Raw genomic sequence first — 27,122 nt, 5'->3', positions numbered from 1 at the left:
TGCTCCCATAAAAACTCTGTCTCGCCCTCTCTTTCTCTCTCTCTGTCACACACACACACACACACACACACACACACACACACACACACACACACACACACACACACACAGGGAGAGAGAAGTAAGTTTCTAGCTCAGTCAAGCAGCCTGGCAGCTGCTGAATTTGAATCCACCAATCAGAGAGCCTGTGTACTTTTTCCCGCCAAAACAGGTGCACGCAGCACAGAGAGACACAGGATTTTTGCAGTCTATTTCTCATAGTGACAACTCCCCTCAAACAAATGACCATAATTTCCTAACCGTAGGGGCTAGAACGGTCATTCTTACACCGTTTTGTTCAGAAGAGATGGGGGAATATTCAAGTGTTGACAACTTATCATTAAAATATGAATTATTAAAGATATTTGACTTCTAATGCACCATAACTGAGTAGAGGCAAAGCGAAAACTGCCTTGACTTGCCCTCAAACAACGCTTTCTAACTCAAAATCTATTTGGAGTATCGATATCATTCTTTCACCGTAAGAGACAGCAGGCTTTGGTGAACAGTCATGGAAATTTTCAGGTCTCTGTGGAAATCCATCAAAAGATATGACGAGAAAAAAGTGCCTCATTTCCAGAGTTTGAAATCTGAAGAAATCTGAGCAAGGGACGAATTTCCTACCCTCAAACAAACCCAATTCATGGCCAAATGGTAATAGGTGAGAAAGAATTTCTTGAATTGTGAGCGTCAGGAGTGTCTGAAGATATATTGGCACAAGCCTCATGTCTTAACTTCGCTGCGTTCAGGAGATATGAAGATTTGAAAATGCCTCTCATTAGAGAAATCCAGCGGTGATTTTGAACAAGCTCTCCATTGAATTTCTATGCAGTTTCCAGACTTTGTGTTGGTCTGAGGAGATTTGCCAAAATTCTATTATACAGAAATACTGTAATCAGCACATATACTGTAACATGACAGAAATTCCTCCACTTAGTAGTAATACTATAACATAACACAAATATTATGATTTGGCACAAAAACCATGATTTGGCAAAATACTATGATTGAGCAGAAGTACTAAGATGTAGTAAAAGTACTTTGATTTAACAGAAATACAATTATAGAGGAGTAATACTTTAAAATGGGAGAAATATTGATACACACACACATACACAGAGCCTAAAGGGAAGAGTATTTGTGCCATGGAGTGTTAACAAGAAACTGAGGTCCATATTAGAAAAGCTGGTAAAAAGTTTTCAGAATTGTAATAAATGATGAATATGAATTAGTGGTCTGTGACAGTGTATTAATTTGTAGGGCAAAAAAGAAGTTGACCAAGGTGGAATTGAACCCACGACCTTTGGGTTGCAGACCTGTGTCATTACAAACTGTGCCACTGGGAAAGAGAGCGAGCACCTGGAAAACAGGGTGATGAGCAGTCAGAATTAGATCGCGGTGTGAGGCAAAGAGCGCCGTTTTTGGAGTTACAAAACGTCATGTAACTCAAAAACTAGGTGGACTAGAAGCATAATTCTTATACTGGGTGAATCAGCGGACTTTGGTGTACTTTGACTGTGATTTGCATTGCTCTTTGTACATCTGTCGCAGAGATATGACGAGAGAAGAAAGGGCAGACCTCAGATATGATTGGCTGGCTGGGAAGCCGTGCAGGCCCTGATACGAAAATTTGAATGTCTCAGTCCTCACAGAGGACCTGGCAAAAATATATAGAAATAGTATGATTAAGCATAAATACTACATTTAGCAGAAATACTGTATTAAGCACAAATCCTATAAAAAGCAAAAATACTATATTAAGCAATATAAATATCCTATAAAAATCCTATAAAAAGCAAAAATACCGTACTATGATTTGGTAGAAAAACTATAATTAATCAGAAATACTATATTTGGCAGAAATACTATATTTAGCACAAATCTTATAAAATAGCAGAAATAGTATGATTCAGCACAATAGTAATAACTTAAACAGAAAAATTGGAAAAGCAAAATGAACAGCTGAAAAAATCCTGAACATGCTAAGGGTCCCTCAAATGTAATTGTGAAATGAAAAAAAAATCAGCAAAAAAAAAGGTATAACAGTCACACAATCACAAATATGGACACATATGGAAACACACATGCACAGAGAGACACACAGGATCAAATTCAGTCAACCAGTCTAAATATATTGAATTTAAATCATACAATAAGATGCTCCCATAAAAACTCTCTCTCGCCCTCCCTTTCTCTCTCTCTGTCACACACACACACACACACACACACACACACACACATACACACACACACACACATATAGGGAGAGACAAGCAAGTTTCTAGGTCAGTCAAGCAGCCTGGGAGCTGCTAAATTTGAATCCACCAATCAGAGAGGCTGTGTACTTTTTCCCGCCAAAACAGGTGCAGCCGTTTTTACACACTCAGCACAGAGAGAGACAGGATTTCTGCAGTGTATTTCTCATAGGGAGGATTCCTCTCAAACAAATGGCCATAATTTCCTAACCGTAGGGGCTAGAACGGTCATTCTTACACCGTTTTGTTCAGAAGAGATGGGGGAATCTTCAAGTGTTTACAATTTATCATTAAAATATGAATTATTAAAGATATTTGACTTCTAATGCACCATAACTGAGTAGAGGCAAGCGAAAACTGCCTTGACTTGCCCTCAAACAACGCTTTCTAACTCTAAATCTATTTGGAGTATTGATATCATTCTTTCACCGTAAGAGACAGCAGGCTTTGGTGAACAGTCATGGAAATTTTCAGCTCTCTGTGGAAATCCATCAAAAGATATGACGAGAGAAAAAATTGCCTCATTTCCAGAGTTTGAAATCTGAAGAAATCTGAGCGAAGGACGAATTTCCTACCCTCAAACAAGTGTAACTCATTTCAGAACGGTAATAGGTGAGAAAAAATTCTTGAATTGTGAGCGTCAGGAGTGTCTGAAGATATACTGGGACAAGCCTCATGTTTTAACTTCGCTTCGTTAAGGAGATATGACGATTCGAATATGCCTCTCATTACAGAAATCAAGCGGTGATTTTGAACAAACTCTCCATTGACTTTCTATGGAGAGTTTTCACACTTCGTGTTGGTCTGAGGAGATTTGCCAAAATTCTATAAATCTCACAACAATGATGGTGACATTTTCGGAAAGCCAGCAAAAATGCCTACGTTTTGATGTATAATTTGTGGAAGTTGAGTGAAAATTGAGCAAGTAGCAAGAAGTTGTTCGGACATGAAGAGAAGACTGCGAAACCTACAGTGGCACACTGGAAGCCAAGTGCATAGCAACCATAACAACGCATGTATTTTCTGAAAAATCACAATTTTGCAACTCAAAACTTTAAGAGGGATAAAAGTAAAACTGTAACAGATATGAAAAAGCTGAGTCATTCATGAATAGCCCAATAATTTGTGAACATTTTAAAGTTTGAATGGTTGCTCTACGTGAAAGTAGGAAAAAGTAGTTAAGTTTCAAAAACAAGCAAGTTTTAGCAGAATTGTGGAAGTTTCCCATTCATTTCAATGGGACAAATTAAAGGAAAAAAGCTTAATATTTTAAAAAGTATAATAGTTAAAAATACCAAAAGTCATTGCCATCATTAGCAGAAATAGCAGAATAGTTTAAAATTTGAACAGTGAAAATCGGCTGAAAATTGTGGAAGTAGTTAAGTGCCAAATAAAGCGCAAAAGTGGCAACTAGAATAATAATAATAAAGTAGAATAATAATAAAGAATAAAGAGAAACAGGAACTCAATAGTGTGGATGCCTTAAAGCATCCACACAATAAAGTATAAAGAATAAAGAGAAACAGGAACTCAATAGTGTGGATGCCTAAAGCATCCACACAACTAGAAAAATTTGCATTTCCTGCGAAAATGCAGTGTGGATGCTGTAATGCTGAAGCTGTCTGCTAAAAATAGCTGAAAAAGTTGAAAAGTTGCAGAAATTGTAAAAATTTGCAGAATCAAAGGAACTTTGCTAAAATGTAGTAACTTAGCAGAACTGCAATATCTTAGAGGAAACATAATACTTGGCAGAAATACAATAGCATAGCAGAACTTAGCAGAAACATTGTAACTTACAGGAAACACGATAACTTCTCAAAAATACAAGAATTTAGTAGAAATTGTATAAGATAACAGAAAGAATATATTTAGCCAAACATTCTTAAACATTACAGAAATACTATGATTTAGAAAAACAGTACAACATAGCAGAAATGCTGTGATTTACCAGAGACATTGTAATATACTATGAATATTTTAATTTTATATAAATACTATGTTTTAGCAAAAATACTCCAGTTTAGCACAAATATTATAAAATAGCAGAAATACTATTCTATAGCAGAAATACTATATTTAGAAAGAAAAATATAATATAGTAGAAATACTATGATTTAGCAGAAATCCTACAATATAGCTTAATAACAATGATTGAGAACAGATACTATGATTGAGCAGAATAGTAATAACTTAAGTGAAAATATTGGAAAGGTAAAATGACAAGCTGAATAAAAAGGAACATGGTTAAGTTTGCTGTTACATTTTTACATTTTTATCCAACAATGATATGCTACCCTAAAAAGGGTCTTTGTCTCTCTCTCTCTCTCTCTCTCTCTCTCACACACACACACACACACACACACACACACACACACACACACACACACACACACACACAGCAGCAGCAGCAGAAAGTGAACAGGGGCTGTTAACAGCATGTTTCTAGGTCAGTCAAACAGCTGTGAGCTTCTCAAATTGAATCCACCAGTCAGAGAGGCTGTGTGCTTTTTCCCGCCAAAACTGGTGCACCAAGTGCAGGCTTTTACACATGCAGCACAGAGAGAGACAGGATTTTTGCAGTCTATTTCTCATAGTCAGGACTCCCCTCAAACAAACAGCCATAAATTCCTAACCGTGAGGGGCTAAAACAGTCATTCTTAGACCGTTTTGTTCAGAACGACATGGGGAATCTTGAAATGTTGACCATTTAAAAAAAAAAGAAAAGAAATATTATAGATATATGACATGGATTATCTTTTGACTTAGAAGCCATGAAGGCAACAATATGCAAATTTGAATGTGCAAGCCCTCAGATATATGATTGGTTGTCTCAGAAGCCATATAAAAAGCAGTAAAACTGTACTATGATTTGGTAGAAAAACTATAATTAATCAAAAATACTATATTTGGCAGAAATACAATTTTTTAGCAGAAACACTATAGTTAGCACAAATCTTATGAAATAGCAGAAATAGTATGATATAGCAGAAATGCTGTATTTAGCACAAATACTGAACAGCAGCAGAAATGCTATGACTTAGCACAATATGAATAACTTAAATAGAAAAATTGGAAAAGCAAAATGGACAGCTGAAAAATGCTGAACATGCTGAAAGGGTCCCTCAAATGTAATTGTTAAATGGAAACAAATCAGCAAAAAAAAGTATAACAGTCACACAATCAAAAATATGGACACATATGGAAACACACAGGCACAGAGAGACACACAGGATCAAATTCAGTCAACCAGTCTAAATATATTGAATTTAAATCATACAATAAGATGCTCCCATAAAAACTCTCTCTCGCCCTCTCTTTCTCTCTCTCTCTGACACACACACACACACACACACACACACACACACTAGCAGCAGCAGCAGCCAAACAGCCTGGGAGCTGCTGAATTTGAATCCACCAATCAGAGAGGCTGTGTACTTTTTCCCGCCAAAACAGGTGCACCTGTTTTTACAGACATGCAGCACAGAGACAGAATTTGTGCTGTCTATTTTTCATAGTGAGGATTCCCCTCAAACAAATGGCTATAATTTCCTAACCGTAGGGGCTAGAACAGTCATTCTTACACCGTTTTGTTCAGAAGAGATGGGGAAATCTTAAGGTGTTGACAATTTATCTTGAAAATATGAATTATTGAAGATATTTGACTTCTAATGCACCATAACTAATGCCCTCAAACAATGCTTTCTAACTCTAAATCTATTTGGAGTCTCGATATCATTCTTTCACCGTAAGAGACAGCAGTCTTTGGTGAACAGTCATGGAAATTTTCAGGTCTCTGTGGAAATCCATCAAAAAGATATGACGAGAGAAAAAAGTGCCTCATTTCCAGAGTTTGAAATCCGAGGAAATCTGAGCGAGGGACGAATTTCCTACCCTCAAACAAACCCAATTCATGGCCAAATGGTAATAGGTGAGAAAGAAATTCTTGAATTGTGAGCGTCAGGAGTGTCTGAAGATATATTGGCACAAGCCTCATGTCTTAACTTCGCTGCATTAAGGAGATATGACGATTTGAAAATGCCTCTCATTAGAGAAATCCAGCGGTGATTTTGAACAAGCTCTCCATTGACTTTCTATGGAGAGTTTCCAGACTTTGTGTTGGTCTGAGGAGATTTGCCAAAATTCTATTATACAGAAATACTGTAATCAGCACATATACTGTAACATGACAGAAATTCCTCCACCTAGTAGTAATACTATAACATAACACAAATATTATGATTTGGCACAAAACCATGATTTGGCAAAATACTATGATTGAGCAGAAGTACTAAGATGTAGTAAAAGTACTTTGATTTAACAGAAATACAATTATGGAGGAGTAATACTTTAAAATGGGAGAAATATTGATACACACACACATACACAGAGCCTAAAGGGAACAGTATTTGTGCCATGGAGTGTTAACAAGAATGTGAGGTCCATATTAGAAAAGCTGGTAAAATCATAAAAGTTTGCAGAATTGTAATAAATGATCAATATGAATTACTGGTCTGTGATAGTGTATTAATTTGTAGGGCAAAAAACATGTTGTCCAAGGTGGAATTGAACCCACGACCTTTGGGTTGCAGACCTGTGTCATTACAAACTGTGCCACTGGGAAAGAGAACGGGGGCCTGGAAAACAGGGTGATGAGCAGTCAGAATTAGATCGCGGTGAGAGGCAAAGAGCGCCGTTTTTTGGAGTTACAAAACGTCGTGTAACTCAAAAACTAGGTGGACTAGAAGCATAATTCTTGTACTGGGCGAATCAGCGGACTTTGGTGTACTATGCCTGCGATTTTCATTGCTCTTTGTACATCCGTCGCTGAGATATGACGAGAGAAGAAACGGCAGACCTCAGATATGATTGGCTGGCTGGGAAGCCGTGCAGGCCCTGATATGTAAATTTGAATGTCTCAGTCCTCAGAGGATTGGCTGCCTGGGGACCTGGCAAAAGTATATAGTAATAGTATGATTAAGCATAAATACTACATTTAGCAGAAATACTGTATTAAGCACAAATCCTATAAAAAGCAAAAATACTATATTAAGCAATATAAATATCCTATAAAAATCCTATAAAAAGCAAAAATACTGTACTATGATTTGGTAGAAAAACTATAATTAATCAGAAATACTATATTTGGCAGAAATACTATATTTAGCACAAATCTTATAAAATAGCAGAAATAGTATGATTCAGCACAATAGTAATAACTTAAACAGAAAAATTGGAAAAGCAAAATGAACAGCTGAAAAAATGCTGAACATGCTAAGGGTCCCTCAAATGTAATTGTGAAATGAAAAAAAAATCTGCAAAAAAAAGTATAACAGTCACACAATCACAAATATGGACACATATGGAAACACACAAGCACAGAGAGACACACACAGGATCAAATTCAGTCAACCAGTCTAAATATATTGAATTTAAATCATACAATAAGATCCTCCCATAAAAAGGCTCTCTCTCCCTCTCTCTCTCTGTCACACACACACACACACGCACACACACACACACACACACACACACACACACATAGGGAGAGACAAGCAAGTTTCTAGGTCAGTCAAGCAGCCTGGGAGCTGCTAAATTTGAATCCACCAATCAGAGAGGCTGTGTACTTTTTCCCGCCAAAACAGGTGCAGCCGTTTTTACACACTCAGCACACAGAGAGACAGGATTTCTGCAGTGTATTTCTCATAGTGAGGATTCCTCTCAAACAAATGGCCATAATTTCCTAACCGTAGGGGCTAGAACGGTCATTCTGACACCGTTTTGTTCAGAAGAGATGGGGGAATCTTCAAGTGTTTACAATTTATCATTAAAATATGAATTATTAAAGATATTTGACTTGTAATGCACCATAACTGAGTAGAGGCAAGCGAAAACTGCCTTGACTTGCCCTCAAACAACGCTTTCTAACTCTAAATCTATTTGGTGTATTGATATCATTCTTTCACCGTAAGAGACAGCAGGCTTTGGTGAACAGTCATGGAAATTTTCAGGTCTCTGTGGAAATCCATCAAAAAGATATGACGAAAGAAAAAAGTGGTTCATTTCCAGAGTTTGAAATCTGAAGAAATCTGAGCGAAGGACGAATTTCCTACCCTCAAACAAGTGTAACTCATCTCAGAACGGTAATAGGTAAGAAAAAAATTCTTGAATTGTGAGAGTCAGGAGTGTCTGAAGATATACTGGGACAAGCCTCATGTTTTAACTTCGCTTTGTTAAGGAGATATGACGATTTGAATATGCCCTCTCATTACAGAAATCCAGCGGTGATTTTGAACAAACTCTCCATTGACTTTCTATGGAGAGTTTTCAGACTTTCGTGTTGGTCTGAGGAGATTTGCCAAAATCCTATAAATCTCACAACAATGATGGTGACATTTTCGGAAAGCCAGCAAAAATGCCTACGTTTTGATGTATAATTTGTGGAAGTTGAGTGAAAATTGAGCAAGTAGCAAGAAGTTGTTCGGACATGAAGAGAAGACTGCGAAACCTACAGTGGCACACTGGAAGCCAAGTGCATAGCAACCATAACAACGCATGTATTTTCTGAAAATCACAATTTTGCAACTCAAAACTTTAAGAGGGATAAAAAGTAAAACTGTAACAGATATGAAAAAGCTGAATCATTCATGAATAGCCCAATAATTTGTGAACATTTTAAAGTTTGAATGGTTGTTCTACGTGAAAGTAGGAAAAAGTAGTTAAGTTTCAAAAACAAGCAAGTTTTAGCAGAATTGCGGAAGTTTCCCATTCATTTCAATGGGACAAATTAAAGGAAAAAAGCTTAATATTTTAAAAAGTATAATAGTTAAAAATACCAAAAGTCATAGCTGCACATTAGCAGAAATAGCAGAATAGTTTAAAATTTGAGCGGTGAAAATCGGCTGAAAATTGTGGAAGTAGAAAAGTGCCAAAAAAAGTGCAAAAAGTGGCAACTAGAATAATAAAGTAGGATAATAATAACTAGAAAAATTTGCATTTCCTGCGAAAATGCTGTGTGGATGCCTTAACGCTGAAGCTGTCTGCTGAAAAAGATGAAAAGTTGCAAAAAGTTGTATGGTGGTGAAAAGAACATGTCGCCCTGAGCAGGATTCGAAACTGGCCCTCCTGGTCTCAAGGCAGCTACTCATCTCACTGAGCTAAACTCATTCTCTCAAAAAGGAGGAGGAGAGACCGACAATTCTGCTAAAATGAGCAGAAGCTGCTGAGAATTGTGCTGAGAAGAGGTGAAAAGGCTGAAAATTTTGCAGAAAAGAGGTAAATCAGCAGAATTTCTGCAGAAAAGAGGCAGAACAAAAGAGAAAACTGAAAACAGGTTTTGCCATGACCGGGATTTGAACCTGGCCCTTCTCGTCTCAAGGCAGCTGCTCATCTCACTGAACCAAAATCTTTCTCTCAAAAACAAGAGATGGAGAAACTGACAATTTTGCTAAATGAGCAGAAGCTGCTGACAATTGTGCTGAGAAGAAGTGAAAAGGCTGAAAATTTTGCAGAAAAGAGGTGCATCAGCAGAATTTCTGCAGAAAAGAGGTAAAGAAGCAATAAGTTGCACTGAAAAGAGATGAATCAGCAGAATTTCTGCTCAAAGGCGGCTATTCATTTCCCTGAGCCAAAGTCATTCTTACAAAGAAGAGGTGGAGAGACGGACAATTCTGCTGAAATGAGCAGAAGCTGCTGACAATTGTGCTGATAAGAGGTGAAAAGGCTGAAAATTTTGCAGAAAAGAGGTGAATCAGCAGAATTTCTGCAGAAAAGAGGCAAAGAAGCAGAAACTTGCGCTGAAAAGAGATGAATCAGCAGAGTTTCTGCTCAAAAGAGTTGTCTTTTTTCTGAAAACAGCCCAAATAAATGGAATTTGTGCTGAAAAGGGGTGAAAAAAATGAAAATTTTGCCTACAGGGGTGAAGAAGCTAAAGTATACCAAATCAAAGTATTTGTGCCAAAACATAGTGTTTCTGCCATATTGTGGTACTACTACATTACAACATGAATACGGATTAAAGATGAAAGAAACTGGCAACAAATTCCTCCACTACAAACCAGTCTGATACCACTTCTTTGCAGTGTTCACGTTTACTAAGGCACTACCCAAAAGGCGCCACGAGAGGGCACTCCAACACAAGAGATGAGGTGAATGAGCAGAATTTCTGCTGAAAAGAGGCAGAAGGTTCTGTATGTAGAAAAAGAAACACTGTTGAACCATGTGTGAAATAAATAAAGAAATGAAATGAAAGAACAACCTGGTTCTGCTCAAATTCACCAATCAGAGGTACTGCCTCAGTCTGCTTCATCAGGCTGTGTACTTGTTTCTGCCATGGAGCGTTAACAAGAATCTGAGGTCCATATTAGAAAAGCTGCTAAAATCATAAAACTTTGCAGAATTGTAATAAATTAGCAATATAAATTACAGGTCTGTGATAGTGTATAAATTTGTAGTGAAAAAAAAAAAACGTGGACCAAGGTGGGATTGAACCCACGACCTTTGAGCTGCAGAGCCGTGTCATTACTGATTGCACCACCTGGAAAGGGGGCGGCGGTCTGAAAGACAGATACTTGGGCAGTCAGAAAATAGATCGCGGTGAGAGGCGAAAGACGCCGTTTTTTGGAGTTACAAAACGTCGTGTAACTCAAAAACTAGGAGGGCTAGCAGCGGAAAGGTGAAAAACTGAAAATTCTGCTGAGAAGAGGTGAAGAAGCTCAAATTTGTGTTGAAAAATAAAAGCGTTCACTAAAGTGTTTTTCGCCATAAGTGAGATTTGAACCCGGGCCTTTCCTTCTGAGAACTGCTCACTTTACTGAGCCAAACTGATTTTCAGGTAACTGAAAAGAGGTGCAAAAGTTTTAATTTTACTGAAAACAGTTGAGTAAGTTGAACTTTGTTCAGAACAGAAGAGACATTCCGCTGAAAACAGGTGAAAAATCTGAAATTTCCGCTGAAAACAGGTGAAAAAACTGAAAATTCTGCTGAAAACAGGGGAAAAAGCTGAAAATTATGCCATGCAATGATAAGAATGAAAGCCAGCAAAAATATCTACGTTTTGACGTATAATTTGTGGGGGTTGAGTGAGAATTGAGCGAGTAGCAAGAACTTGTTCGGACTTTAACAGAAAATTCACAAACTTCCACTATCCACTCTGAGTTAATTGCATGGCAACCATAACAACGCATGTTTGCTGAAAATAGTTGAAAATAGCTGAAGAAGCTGAAGAAATCAAAGTCAGTGTTGAAAAAGTTGTTGAAATTTTAATAACTTTGCAGAACAACATCGAGTTAACAAAAATGTAATAATTTAGCAGAAATGCAATAACTTAGAAGAAACATAACAATTCAGCAGAAACATTGTAATTTACCAGAAGCTACAACTTAGCAGAAATGTAACAATTTAGAATAACATAACTTCACAGAAATATTACAACTTACCAGAACTGCTCTAATTTGCAGAAATGTAATAATTAGGCAAAACTGTCAACAGATAACAGCTGAAAACGCAGAATTAACCTCAAAGTCACTCATTTAACTGTGAAAAATGACCAGAAACATAAAAAGAAAAAAAATCAGCCAGCAGATAAACTGATGTGGACCAAAAACAAGGTAAAATTGCAGAGTTTACACAGCTGGTGAAATGTAAAAATGGCAACAAAAAACAAACAAACAAACAAACAAACAAAAAAACCACCACAACAGTTAGGTAATAAATGCACAAGATGCTGCAGTCAGAGATAAAAACACCCAAAAATAATGTTATTGAAATGCCAAAGAGTGGTAGAAAGTTTAGAAAATAGAAAACCAGTAGTAGAAAAGTAGAACATTTAAATATTTTTTTAGAAACATATGATACAAAATATTTACTCAGTTGTTTCCAATGATTACAATAATGGCATACAGAAATAAAAATCCCATTTGGGACAACCAGAAAAATATTAATAGAAAATGCAAATCAAATGAATCTAAATATACAAACAAGTGAAGCATCTGTTGGAATTGTGAACATATCCTTGTTTTCCATGTTTATGTTTATGGCCCTAAGATGCGCAGACACATGATAGGCTATTAACTGCAAAAATATATACATATATAAACAGCAAGTGAGAGACAAAAATATATCCTCTCATTTGCTGGAGTTTTGTGCACATACCATTTGGCAAGGATAAACAACATGTTCCAATGCCACATTAAAATTTTCAAAAGCTTCTTTTTTTCAATTAGTTTACTACTTCCTGATTCGATGATAAATATGGTACCAAACTACAAAATTACTGTCGAAATGAAATCGACATTGTGATATATTTCAGGTGTCGAGTCACACAGCTGACCAATCGATGCACATATTTAAAGAAACAGGGATCAAATAAAGAACATTGTTGTAGAATAAATTACAGTTAAAAATAACCACTGCCCTGCGTTAGAGAGTGACTTATGATGAGGTATTAATTGGGTTAACTTTACCTCTAACAGCTTTTCACATAGTGCTGTGACCAGGGTGAAATCCATCATAAAGTAACTGTAAACAGTAGAACCATTAACATGAATGTTATGGTTCTACTCTGATCAGAACTCAAGTCAGCTGTGTGACCTGATATAAAATGATACAGAGGAACACATATAAATGGATGTGACCTTCATGAACTTTTCAAAATGACTTTATATGTCTGACCCATTATCTATATATATTAGAGCAGATGTGTAAAACCACTGTTAGACCTACTCTATACTAATGTAGTTACTGACACCCCATACTAAGGCAGGATTCATACAAACACACATTATCTTTTCTCTTAAACACTTTTTCACATTTTGAGATTGTGTAATTTCTATAAAGAATACGTGTAATGGTTCAATAGATATAGTTATTTAAATGTCCATAATAATCACATGATCATTTTTGTACATCCTACAATTCAAGATTTAGAGCTGTGTGTTTGTATGAATTCAGCTTGCTATACTTATAGACTTAGATATATCAATCCACTATTTACCAAAACAAGTTATATGGTTTGGGTAAATAGATTGGGTTTGTTCTACAAAATAACAAAAAACAAAAACAAAAACCACCCACAAAAAACAGTATATCTGCACATTAATCCAGAGTTCAGTTTCATATGTCTGATATTGTTTGTTAAATCTGGTGACACAAACACAGTCAAAAATTCATTGTGGTCCTTTTTACCCTCCACCAATGATATGCTGGTCACTTGGACCAGTTTAGTATTTGCTGTCACAGAGGAATGTTAACCATAAGTCCAAAAGACAAAACTGAAACCTTACAGCCTCATTGTAAATAGCATCACAAACAGATGTTTTCCACACAGTTAACAAAGCTCCACCACATCCGATCACTGCATATAAATCTAAAAGAAAACAAAAACAAATAAAATGTAATTAACACAAGGGAAGACTTTTGATTTAATAACTAAGCTTAAAATAAGTGTTACCTTTGAATATTTGTGGGAAAAATCTGATGCTACCCCAAGAATACAAAGCCACACTGGAAATGATGACAGGCTTGCAACCCTCTGTCTTCCTGGAGTGAGGTGCCTGATCAGTAGCAGTGAGTTGACAGAAGTCGGTGTCTGTAAGAGTGGTCAAACACTGATACTCTGTCCACTTGCGTAGAGTCTAAGAAGCTGGAATGCAGGCACACAGGACAAGCTTGTTCTAAAAAATACAGAAAAGGGAACATTTTATTTGTGTTAAGGCCTAAAAACTACAAATAAGTTATACAATGAACAATATTGAAATACCTCATAGATGCTGCAGGCCACCAGACTCCAGAGCAATCTCACACTCACATGATGGTGAGGAAAGACACGAGCTCTGTGATGAGGGTTGAATGTCTCAGTTGGGACACTGAAGAACTCAGAAGATACCTGCACAGAGAGACAGAGTAGAAAAAGCATAGATTTGTAATCCATAATGTCAATTAAAACTCAAAAAGTGTCAACAAGTATAATAATTTCAGTATGGAATTATTTATGCAATAAATAGGATTTAAATTAATTAAATGAATTAAAAGCACTGACATTTTTTATCAAAGATAAAGAATTGTACCTCTCTCTGCTCTGAGGATCACTGAGCATCTCTGACAGGAAATACAGTTTCCTCGGTATGAGTCATCCTTGATGGTTTCAGAGGTGTGTAGTGTGGCAACATGATGATGGTCTCCAGATTAGGCAGGAGGTCAGGTGATGGGTGTGTCATCTTCTCCATGGAAGACACACTGGTATGGCAGTTCATAAAAGAGCAGTCTCCTTGTGGCATGTAGTTATCTGTGCGGTCCAGCACTGATGGATCAGGTTTGGCTCAGCAGTTCATGAAGATGGTTAAGATGTTGTTGTTTCAGCTGATGATGGTGACGTTTGAAGGTTTTCCCACAAAGGAAACAGGACTGTGTGTGCCCTGTCTGAAAAAATACATCTACAAAACATAAAGTGCTTTTAACACCACCCACCCTCCCAACCCACCCAGCTCAGCCCCCAAGTGTCAATATATTGCTGGTATGGGGTGTCAGTTACTAAATCTAATTAGTGCATCAGAAAGCGTGGGCTACACCTAAAGCCCACACTTTCTGATGTCTTTTTGCAGATGCTCAGAAAATTCTGACTTGGCCTTTATCCACCCAAACCCAAACCCACCCGGATAAAGGCCAAGTCAGAAAATGGATGCAGAAACTTTCCATGTACTTCTAAATCAGTTTTTATACATATTCTGTAAGCTGTAAAAATGTTTTTCTCTACGTAATGTATCGTTATAGACATCTCTGGTAGCCTAAAGATAGTTTAAAACTTTTAACATTTTTTTTTACCTGTAAAACATGATAAGCAAAACCTCATTTATCCCAAAAACATTTGATTCTACAAAATCTACTGTAATCAAGAAAATATAATTGTCTGTATTTATTTATGTGCCCAATAATAAATACCTGCATTTATCTGGGATTTATTTATTTACTATTTCATATTTAAAAGCCCTCAACAAAGATCTTGTTTGTTGAGATACATATGTCACAATAAATTAAAGTATCAAAAAAGGAGATGACAATTAACATCCATGAAAAAATGCATTTTAAAATAGTAGATTTAGTCATTTAAAACATGAGAATAAAAAATAAATGATGTCTGTTTAATACTTTTTGCAGCACATTTCAGATCAGAGGTGCATGATAACAGAAGGCAGATCTCCCTGCTCTGCATGAAGTACAGCCATGATTTGGTGAAATGATTAATAACATTGCAATGAGAAAGGTTTGATAAATTGAAGGATGGTCTTCTTACAGACAGAGCAGGGAAACTAATTTTTGGGAAGCCTTCCATTATCAACAGAAAATCTTTTTCATACTCTACAATCAGTAAACTCTGTAACAAACATGATCTATAATTGTTTGAAAACTCACCACACGACTTCATGATTGGCTCGAGGACAGAACACAAAACACAGGGTTGTGGTAACTGTAATATGTTCTCAAGACACCTGAATGTAGACTGTGCTTTGGATGAGAAATAAAAATGAGGTCAAGCAGGGTGTTCTTGTCTGTAGTGGCAGAAGTGATCAGCTGTGAATACCCTCTTGACTGAAACTGCTCCAGAATCTGTTTTCTTCCACTCTGTAACTGGTTCTCATTAAAATCTCCACACACAATTATTGGGTGACAGTCCATTATTTCAAGTGAATCTAAAAGACTTACCAGGTTTTGCATGAATGGTGTCAAACTGTAGTCAGGAGGTCTGTACGCAACTGCAATGAGCGCAGGGAATGGAGCCTGAACCTTCAACACTAAAAACTCAAGATCAGTGACATTATGCAGATACTGTTTTACCTGAACCTGAAAATGATTCCTCAAATACACAACAACTCCACCACCACTTCTGCTGGCCATGTGAGGAAAGTTTGTGTAGGACACATGTCTGTTGCGTTTGAACATGGTGTAGCCGTCCAAATGAAGACTGTCTGCAACAAAGGAGCCTTGGAGGTGAGACTCAGTGAGACACAAAACATCTGCTAAACACATTTCATGATGACTCTTGATGTCACTGATGTGAGATGGCAAACCCTCCGTATTGTGATGGATCAGTGTAAGAGTGTCAGGTCTGCTGGCTGTTTCTCTGACCTGAAGAAGAGGCATCATTTCCTCAACGCTGGCTTGTCTCATGGTTTGGAGCGCTGCAGTTACCTCGGGATTGGCATAAATCTTTTTCTCATCCAAGTCCTGTAAATACAGTCCACTGAGAGACGTCACCCTGCTGAGAGCAACATAAGCCATACCTGGTTCAAAAATGTTCTTCATTGAAACTACAGCTGTCTGTGTTGTAAGACCCTGGGTTTTGTGAATTGTGCAGGCGAATGCTAGCTTTACAGGAAACTGTCTGCGTACCGCACCTTTAAACTTCAGACTCTCCTCTGCTCTCTCAATGTAAACCAGATCATCAGATGCTGCATTAGCACTGCGGTTGTTTCTCATAGGCTGCCGGTTGTCCATTCTGAGTCCTAGTTTAATTATTTGTCCATCATTTTCAGATCTCACCACCTTTACCAGTATACCAAAAGCACCATTAACCAAACCGTTTAGTGTGTCCAAGTTTCTGGTCAGCATCACTCGAGCTCCTTCAGCAACGTTCAGGGTGTCGGGTAAATCATTTCTCCCACCTGTAAATGGTTTGTCTCTTCGTGCCATTCTGCCTGTACGTTTATCCTTCTGGAAATCGTCTGCAGTGATGATTATGATGTTTGAATGAAGCTTCTTGAGTGTATCTGTGTTGTGGGATTCAACATTCTTGTTGGTGGCATAAATGTGTAAGACCTCGATTGGACATTCTTCTGGTGCAGTCACAGCCTGTGACAACAAATCTCTGTCGCACTGAGAAAGCTCATCTGTCTTTTCTTTGACTCTAATCCTGTTCAACATCTCTGCAAAGGCCACATCATCTTTCTGACGCATGATCTCGGTTAGAGTGATCATCTGAAAATGTTCCTGCCATAGGTCAATCTGTTCTGGATCGTAAACGCAGAGAGGTTTAGACTGTCGCACTGGTGGCAGCTGGTAAAAATCTCCAACAGCTAAAACTGACATTCCACCAAAAGGTCTCTGAGTGCCTTTGATTTGTTTCAGTCTTGCATCCACATAAGCAAAAAGGGGTTTTGAAACCATTGAAATCTCATCAATAACAATAATTTCAGCATTTATAAGCTCAGATCTGACTTCATCCAGTTGGTTACCAAGTCCTTGAATGGGTGGTTTCAGACTCCTGGGTAGTTTCAGTAGAGAATGTAACGTAGAGCCATTGATAGAAAAAGCTGCTGTCCCAGTAAATGAAGTCAGTAAAACAGTTGGATTTGATATGTCAGCTTCTTCTGCATTAGCAGGCAGTCTGCTCAGGATCTTTGATGCTTCAGAATGAATACATTTAATCAGATGTGACTTTCCAGTTCCTGCACCACCGTTGATATAGAAGAAAAATGGATCTGGGTTTAAACCACAAACTCGCTGAATACACCAGTCTCTTATGGCATAGAACACGCAGGCCTGCTTCTGGTTCAGTTTCTGATACATTACACGTACCATGGCTGGATCTACTGCAGGTTGTTCTCTGATGGCTCTGATCTCTGTTACAGCATCAGACTGACGACTGTAGTCGGGAACATTCTCCTGTTCGTTCTCATCATCAGAATGTCTCTCAGGAAGATTCTCATCACATTGCAACCTCACAACTTCAGATTCAGGAGCCAGATTACACCATTCATCGATCACAACATCCCTATTTTGTTCAAATTCTTCCAGTGCACTCTCAATATCCTCAGAGTTCTTCTCATACTTGTCTTTATTTCTCTTTACAATCCGTTTAACAGACTCACTGTGGTCTGAACATGGAAGTCGCACAAAACCTGAGTTGTAGAAGGACTGATAGGTTTGGAACCCTTGTGGTTTTAGTTCCTGCTCTGATCTGTGTGGAAGGTAAAGTCTCAACAGTCGACCATAATATTGCTCAGGATCTTTTTCCTGTGAACAGTGATAATACCTGATTATAGCTGGTTTATCATTCTTTCGCCTTTGTACAAATCCAAGCTGGTTTAGAAGAGGAAGCACATCTTTTCCTTCATTTGGACCACTCACCAACCGGCACAGGGCAGCAAAATCAGCCAGGGACATTTCCTCATATTCTGGTGTCTCAGGTCTGCATTTGTATTTATCAGTCAAACTGGTCATCCAAATATTACAACTGTCGTGTGTTGTGGTTTCCAGGTAGCTCATTGGACGACTCATTTTTACTGGGTTATCATCTGTTGGTACAAATACAACACTGCGGGAACATTTTTTCATTTTTAGGCCACAGACTCGAGTCACACACTCCTGTGCGCTGATTTCTCTCTTTTTTGAGTAAGCCTGCATCACAGCTCTCATTTCATCACATTCATTGACCGTGTTCTTATCAGAGTTGTCAATAACTGTCTTTAGGTATTCAGAAAGACCAGATTCTTTCTTCGTTATATATTTACAGAGGTATTCTACACATGAATAGGCATTCAAAATTAACGAGACATCTAAATTAGAGTTCCAGGCTTCAAGCAGGTGTGGGTTGTAATTGTTGATCCAACAGTCCTTTGGGTCACGTTTCAGAATCAGCGCCGTTTTCTTGTTTATGTCCTGGAGGCATTGTTCATACTCATTCATTGTCAAGTTGCATCGCGACAGAATCTGCTCTATGGTGAGAGAAGCAGCTTCAGGTTCCTTCAGCAGGTTCATCAAAGGTCTGAGTTTGGCTTTTGCAGCTTCAGTGTCTGAATCCTCATCCTGTCTCACAATCATTGTTCTTGTGGCTGGTGGTTTTGGAAACCCAAATCTACAACCAGAGTTCACACTCTTAAAGCATGTTTTTGTGTGGTTTTTGCTGTGCTTTTGTAGTTCAGTGACTTTTTTGTGCAGTTCAGGTTGTTTTTCTGGATCAGGGAGTTGAGCTGAGATGTATCTGTCCACAAAGTCACAGACAGTTTGGTCATCATCCAAATCTACTTCTACCTTTTCTCGAATCCACAGCAACATGTGTATATGCGGACTGCCTCTGTGCTGGAACTCAACTCTGTAAAAGTAATCAACGATTTCACCAAGGGGCTGTGCAGGAGAAAAAAGCAAATCTCTGAACAAAGCCTCAACACGCTTATCAAACATTCGCATGGTGGTTACTGGATTTGATCGTAGAATTTCACACTTTTCTGACCAGTCCAGGGCTTCAAAATCAACCTCTTCACCTTGCTGTCTCTTTATTGCTTGAATCACTTCAGGCCATCTCATCTCAGCAGCAGAGAAAGTGACAAAGAACTGAGGTGTTCCTATTTGACGAAGCATACTGAATAAATCTTTGGTAGTTTTCTGCCAGTAAGCTGGAGTTCCTCTGAGTGGCTGCATAAATCTGATTGCATCTTTATTTCTTACCAGCTTCTCTACTTCTGTCTTACTTTGTAACATTCGTGATGTGATTTTGCGTCCATCTTTGGTCATAGTTTTACCTTTCCTTAGCTGTATTGTCATGCTGGAATTAGCCAGGTGTATTTCAGTAACAAACTGTGAGAAAAATAGATAATTTGTGTCTTTGGCAAATCTTGCATCAATGTTGAAAAGCCTTGACTTGAAGTAAGCACTTGGTGTGAGTTTAAGACGTCTCTTTTCATCCAGTGTATTCTGACCAGTAGGAAACTGCACAGGAAATGCCATGGCTTCCAAATGAGGAGTTCTGAAGAAGCTAACAGGATTGTTTCTTTCTGCAGGAGCTACACAGTATGTGTTATCACTGAAACAAAGAATCTCTTCTGAAATGTCTAAAGGCTGCAGACAACTTTCTAGAGCAAAACCTCCATTGTTCAAATCACTTTCTGGTTGCTCAGGATTTTGTTCCTCTGGTTGTTCATCACAGGATACCATATCAATATCTTGTTCACTTTCAGACTCAGTTTCGCACAAAAGGGCATCTTTTTCATAGTTGTCAATTTCCATTAAATCTGCTTCATCATAATCATCACTTCCCATGCTGGCTTCATCACTGCTGTCATCATCAGGTAACGTGGGATCACAAAGCAATGCATCATCTCTGATAACAATATCTGTGTACTGCGGATGAATCTGTTTGAGTTTACGCAGGGCTTGGATCAGTTTAGACCAGGTGACAGTCTGGAACAGCTGATGGCCTTTGTAGCAGAGCCGTCTTTTCAGCTTGATCCTCATTATCTGTGATTGGTTTCTGAGCCGAGGTAAACAGTCAACTGTTTGTTGGACTTCAGATGGTACACACACCACATTACCACGTATGAGTCTTTGTCTGCCCTTTGGAAGTGGAATAATCTTTGCAAATGGTATGCATTTGGCAATCAGATGTCTCTCCAGAATGTTGAGATCACACAGTTCAGCTGGGATATCCTGCAGTTCTAAACCATTGACAGCAGCAAGCCTTGGCATGCGTCCACTTTTGAGGGAACTGTGACACGTGTGACAGATATACTCCTTTTTTCTCTCAACGGGAAAGCTGCAGTGATCATTACATGCTTCATCACACACATGAACAAATTTACCAGTTAGACACTGCTGAGCTACAGTTTGGTGTTTTGAGTAATTGTTTCTTTTGCAGATTTTCACCTGATTAGGAAAAGAAGCTTTTAGACAAACAGTACAAACATAAGATGGTGCTGATTTAATGTTTGATCTGAAACGAGATATGGCCTCATTCATTAAAGTGTTATCTGGATGATACTGTAAACTTTCAGCTGGTCGATGCATCTGACGATATTTTCTTTTTATGTTCATTGCACATCTGATATTATGCATCTGTCTAAAAGAAAAACTGTTCCAATATTTTACTCTCATTCGTTCTCTCATATTCTCTTTGTGTTGTTGCTGAAATTGTCTCTCTTCTCCATAACGTTTAGTGATGTAAGATAGTTTTTTCTTTTTAAATTCTTCACTTTCTTTATATAGTTTATATACATATGACCTCATGCAGGCTTTATGTTTCTCTCTGAATTCAACAGAACTGCTGTATGTTCTTCTTATACGATCTTTCTGCTTTTTCCTGAATATAGGATTGTCTCTATATGTCCTTATGACACGCTCTATTTTTTTCTCTCTAATTTTAGCACTTTCTCTATAGATCCTTCTCATTTGCTCCTTCCATTTTTCCTTAAAATCCTCGCTTTCTCTATAGAGCCTTCTGAAACGCTCCTTCTGTTTTTCCTTAAAATCATCTCTTTCTCTATAGATCTTTCTCAAATGTTCTCTCTGTTTCTCTCTATATGTAGCATTGGCTTTATACAAATTACTTTTGTATACATTCTTCTTCTGTCTGTGATCAGGATCATTAGACTTCCGACTGGAATTTTTTTTCTTTGCCTTAAAGCTTTCATCAAGGGTGTACATTTGTCTTTCTTTCTTTTTCTGATTTTCCTTTCTTTGTGGTAGTTTTTGTTGGGCCAGTAATCTTCTCCTCAGTTTTTTCCTTTTTTGTTTATTACATTTCAGCAGTTTATGTGAAAGTTCCTGCATTGTCTTAGTTGAACAGGAGGCAGTAGTTGAATCATTCTGAGGAATAGAATCTGATGTTACCTGACTTTCTCTCACAGAAGATGCAGATGGTTCTTTTTCCAAATGATGGTTCATCTCAGCAGCTGCTGTCTCATTTAAATAATCCACTCTGGATGTCGTCACGTCCATGGTACTGTATTTGGTGGTTTTGTTAGCATCTTTTTGTTCAGCAGTGTTTTCACTGTGAAACTCGACAGGCTGTAGCTCATAAGTGCAGGTTGGTGCGATGCTAAACATTCGGTACAAACATTTGATCCTGTCAATCATGTCGTTAAGACGTGTGAATTTTAACATAACTGCAGTTCCACCACTTACAGCTAGCGGCAATGGCATTCCTGTAGACTTACGTGGGTGAGGGTCAAAATATGCGTATTCACCTGAAGCCAGCCTGCAAACTGCGATGACTGTTCCTCCCATGACTAGCAAAGCGTAGCGAATGTCTGAAACCAAACACTGTAATCCCTGTTCAAGGCTTGGAAGATGATCTGTACCATCGAATGCGCCGTAACGAGCAAACTGAGACATATCCACTTGATACTCATGTCTGCGGCTGGTGACCACTGTGGGAAGCTCATCACAGGCTAGAAACACGCTGTTCACAAACCTCTTTCTGGCATCTGAATGCATGGCATGGCCTTTGTCCAACACACGGTTAAGATCTGCCCTGGTAATAAATTCATCCTCGTGTAAGAATGACAGGAAAACCAAACTATTAGCCATGCATTGTTGATTCCGGTGCTTTCCATACTTAATAGAAGCCTGGCTTCGGGATGCACAGATGCTACTCACTCGTGGACGACTTTCACTGTTTGTAACCTGTACATGAGACGGTCCTGGAGCTTCTCCATCATGCTGCATTTGCACAGTTACCTGTTGTACTTCAGCCTTTGGCATAGACACTGAGAAAACACCTCTCTTTACCACATCTGCATAAGACACTGTGGCTGTCTGAACGCTGTTCTGCACTTCCAGACTGGGAACAGTTGTAACAGACACCTTTACCTGCTCACCGCTCTGAGAAATATTTAACTGTTCTTTCTGCTTTTGCCATCTAAGCTTCTGGGACTGCGACCTTTGACCTTTTCTTGGCATTTTATTGAAGTACAATGTGAGCTTATATGTATTTATACACAGATATAAATAAAACTCAACCTGGAAACAGTGAAAAACTAACAACTCTTTAACTTACTTTTTAAATCTGAGAAATGCAAGGTTATACAAATGTTCAAATGTTTTTATAAATGTGTAAATAGATGCAAAAGGTTGACTTTAATCCAAACTCAAGATAAAAGATATTCAAAGTTCTCTGAAAACACTTGGCTCAGTTTTATTGTAGCTTTTTCAAAAATAGAATATTTTTACTTATATTTTTAACCAGACTCGTTAATGAATAGGTCTTAGCTTCTGTAAAGGGATATGCAGATTAAATCACAATAATTAACAGGCTATAATAAAACTCTTAGCTTTTAATTAGTGTGTGTAAATCTTTCAGATATCTAAAATGTAAAGCAAATATAAACAGCTGTGATGGTGTGGTGATCAGATGACAGGCGATGAGGATTCTTCAGCTGGATGTTCTGCAGCAGTCAGGAAACAGGAAGTCTGGGTCCTCAGGGCAGCTTCTCGATGGCAATTGTGTCTGAACACTTACACTGAGTAACAGAAATGGGTTTGTCCCTAAATAATAATAGTATAACCCTACTATAGTCAAATGTTACTGACAATGAAACAGACTAGCAAAATGTATCTAAAGTTATCTAATTTAATATTTTTGTGAATACAGCAGTCTGAATGTCGTATAAAATAACAAGTTTGTCTTATTACAAAAAACCTTTAAGGTGTAAATTTTATATTATGTATCAAAGTAATTGCACCTCTAAGCCAAACTATCAGTGTTTATTCCAAAGTGTTCCAAGTAAAAATTAAAATTACAAATCTACAGCTGTGTAAGTAGTTTCTACTGTACTGTAATTCTACTATTGTAATTTCAACTTTCTACTTGTAATTTCCAGCAAAAAGACTGGATGTGAGAGAGTTTAACGATAGGAAAGAAGGAGCAGTGAGAGCAGAGACCTCTCAGAATTCTGTAACAGATCGATGAAGTACTGGTAACTTCAATTTCCCAAAAATGGGGACCATGTCAAAACTTGATTTCGCCAGACAAAACTTGATTCCATTCAAAATTTGATTCCAGTTAAAAACGTGATTTTTGATAACTTAGATAGAGCTTGTGGGATAGAGTGAAGCAAGATAGAACGGCTTGTCAAAATAGATAGAGTGGGTAGAGTGATAGGACAGACTGAATGGCTTGTCAATGATAGAGAGAGAGAGAGGGCTTTCTGCAACAGGTCACCTGTAAGACACAAAAAGACTGGAATTAGACATTTCCAATAAAGCTGGCTTTACTGTATTTTTCGGACAATAAGGCACACTTAAAATCCTTTAATGTTCTCAAAAATAGACAGTGCGCCTTATGTATTCATTTTGGCTGTGCTTACTGACTTCAAACCAATTCTATGTGGGACACGGCGCTGCAAATTCTCTCAAAATGTTGTAGTACAACTTTGGTAAGCTACCGTAGTTAGGAGCCTCGCGGTGTAATTCGCACTGTGCTTGAACATAATATTATGCTGTGTGTGTGTGTATAAGGACCTGGCAACTGTTAAGAGCCATGCTTACGAAGCAGGTTTCAAACTGATCAGCTCATGAAGAATTTGATGGATTTGTGGAAGAGGAATAAACTGAAAAAGTGAATGTGTCGTTCTGTATTTTATGTGTTACAACTGAACAATGTTGCGGATTACTGTGAATGAGTTGAATACAACTTGACTTATGTAGCTGTTTTGTTTGGCTTAATGTACCTTATGTTTAAAAAACAGACCCGTTCATTGCCCTTATGCCTTATAATCTGAAAAATACAGTGCATATTGGACTGAACTGAATGACAATGTTTAACAAATGGTGGTGGAACTGTTAAGGACATTTTTGCATTCTATTAAAACAATAAAAACAAACAGAGTCTATAACCAAGATGTGCTGCTACAGTAACTTACTGTTAACATTATATGGTCCAAATAAACCCACACACTGAGGTTCGACCAGGCCTCCTGCTCTACATCAACTTTACATCCACTCAAATTAAAATTTATTGATTAACTGGCCAAAAAGAACAAATCCTTTCTCACATTTGCCTAAAAAACATCTTGATGATAACCAAGAGCTGTGCTGACTCACTGCACTAAACTGAGCCTCATGTAGAGAAAGAAATATTAAAAAAACAGAACACCAGCAAGTCAAAAATGGTGCTGTTACTGTGATGGCCCAGAGTTCTTTTACTACTTTAGGACCTGCATCAAGCCATCAGGTCCTGAGCTTAAGTTTAATCACACTTGGGATTCGCAGCAGGAAAGGGATCTGAAGTACCCAAGCAAGTCCAACTCTGAAAAAAACAAAACTCTTGGTGTAGACTAATCAGAGTCTGGACTTTAATGAAATTGAGATACTTGACATGATTTCAAAACCCTATATTGGACCTTAATTATAAAAATTCTGAAAGTAGAGTGGACCAAAATCCCCCCAGTGATGTAAACCAGTCATTACTAGTTACTGTAAATCCATGATTATACTTGTTGGTATCAGGGCTTCCACAGCTGGGTGTTAGAGAGCAACTGGTTTTCACATCAGACCAGGTTGTTCTGGCTTGCGTTTTTCTGCTTCATAAATAAAATCCTCCTCGTAAAACTGCTTTTTGTATTTATCTAGGTTATGCTTGTTAGATGATTTGAAACATGACAAAAAAAAGTATGAAAAATATTAATGTGCAAGAAAGAAAGCTTTTTCTTAGCTCTGTACCTCAGACAAACCTTTACTTACCAGGCTTGAGATGATCAGATCAGTAGTCTAGAGAAAGGAAACAATACATCACATCACTGATTAATCACTCAGACTTTGGAGCAGCTTCGCACACAATAAAATTTACTTTGACATAAATTAACTTGTAAAATTCCTTCAAGCCTTTATGAACTTTCTGTACTCTGAAGAGGACACTATTAATTTTTAGGTCTCGCATGGCTATATCATCGTGTAATAAAAGCACTGATACTACATAAGGCGATCGTGGCTCAAGAGTTGGGAGCTCGCCTTGCAATCGGAAAATTGCCGGTTCGAGCCCCGGCTTGGACAGTCTCGGTCGTTGTGTCCTTGGGCAAGACACTTCACCCGTTGCCTACTGGTGGTGGTCAGAGGGCCCGGTGGCGCCAGTGTCCGGCAGCCTCGCCTCTGTCAGTGCGCCCAGGGTGGCTGTGGCTACATGTAGCTTGCCATCACCAGTGTGTGAATGTGTGCGTGAATGGGTGGATGACTGGATGTGTAAAGTGCTTTGGGGTCCTTAGGGACTAGTAAGGCGCTATACAAATACAGGCCATTTACCATTTACCATAAGTGCAAAGAATAGGCACCAATATTTTGTTGGCACAGATGTTGGCTTTTTTGCTCCATCATTGTCTATCACGAGTCAGTGCTTATAAAGTGTGGAAAAACCACACCTGTTAACGTCATTTCAGATTAAAAACTTCTAGTGTTTTGACTCCATGCTAATTGGCAAATGGAATATGAGACACAATAAAAATCGATAGTTGTGATGCTCCTAAGTGTTTAACTTACCACCTATCCTCACCTAAAGCACTTTCATAGTTTCGTTTGCTATTTAAATCCACAAACATAAGGAGAAATTGAACAACTGTATCACTTTTAGCAATGTTTGGACTTGGTAAGCTATTAAAATCAGACATAAATGGGCTATTAAAATTCAGGGATAATTTCAGGGACAGTTAGAGGTCCTGTGTGGGGGCTTTGCTGCAACAGGTTATAAATCCTGACTTTGTGTTTTTGCCCATCAGTAAATGGAAGCGTATCACAAAAAAGTCAAACTATTGTATGTAAATTACAAAAAATTACCATCACTGTTTACTTACCAGCAAAGGCAAAGATCAGTTCACTCTATAACAAAAGACCGAAAACAAAAATACAGTATGAGACAACTCAAATCAGAATCAATGCTGCATCACTCTCTGTAGTCAAAAAGATTCGGGAAACTTCTTTGTTTACCACAGCTGGAATACAAACAACAACAACTATCCTCTGTTTTCTTTTTCTACACCCTAATAAAGATTGCCCTTGTCATGAAGGTAATATGCAGTTTTATCCATTTGCAATAAGCCACACAAGTTGCTTAGGCTACGTTCACACTGCAGGCGA

General features: G+C 38.0%; 2 long non-coding RNA genes across 2 annotated transcripts; both read right to left on the bottom strand.

Moving 5' to 3' along the window:
- Positions 1 to 13,908: 13,908 nt before the first annotated feature.
- Positions 13,909 to 14,551, bottom strand: LOC120440187. The gene is made up of 3 exons (XR_005613054.1): positions 14,357 to 14,551; positions 14,050 to 14,175; positions 13,909 to 13,963 (listed from the first exon to the last, which is right to left on the bottom strand). It is a non-coding gene; the product is annotated as an uncharacterized LOC120440187 (long non-coding RNA).
- An 8,617-nt stretch (positions 14,552 to 23,168) lies between these two features.
- LOC120440185 lies at positions 23,169 to 26,865 on the bottom strand. Its single transcript, XR_005613051.1, has 3 exons — positions 26,840 to 26,865; positions 25,740 to 25,766; positions 23,169 to 24,219 (listed from the first exon to the last, which is right to left on the bottom strand). It is a non-coding gene; the product is annotated as an uncharacterized LOC120440185 (long non-coding RNA).
- Positions 26,866 to 27,122: the final 257 nt, after the last annotated feature.

Source organism: Oreochromis aureus, linkage group 5 (genome assembly GCF_013358895.1).
Source record: "Oreochromis aureus strain Israel breed Guangdong linkage group 5, ZZ_aureus, whole genome shotgun sequence".
Classification (NCBI taxonomy): domain Eukaryota; kingdom Metazoa; phylum Chordata; class Actinopteri; order Cichliformes; family Cichlidae; genus Oreochromis; species Oreochromis aureus.
This window is presented reverse-complemented; position numbering and strand designations above follow the sequence as displayed.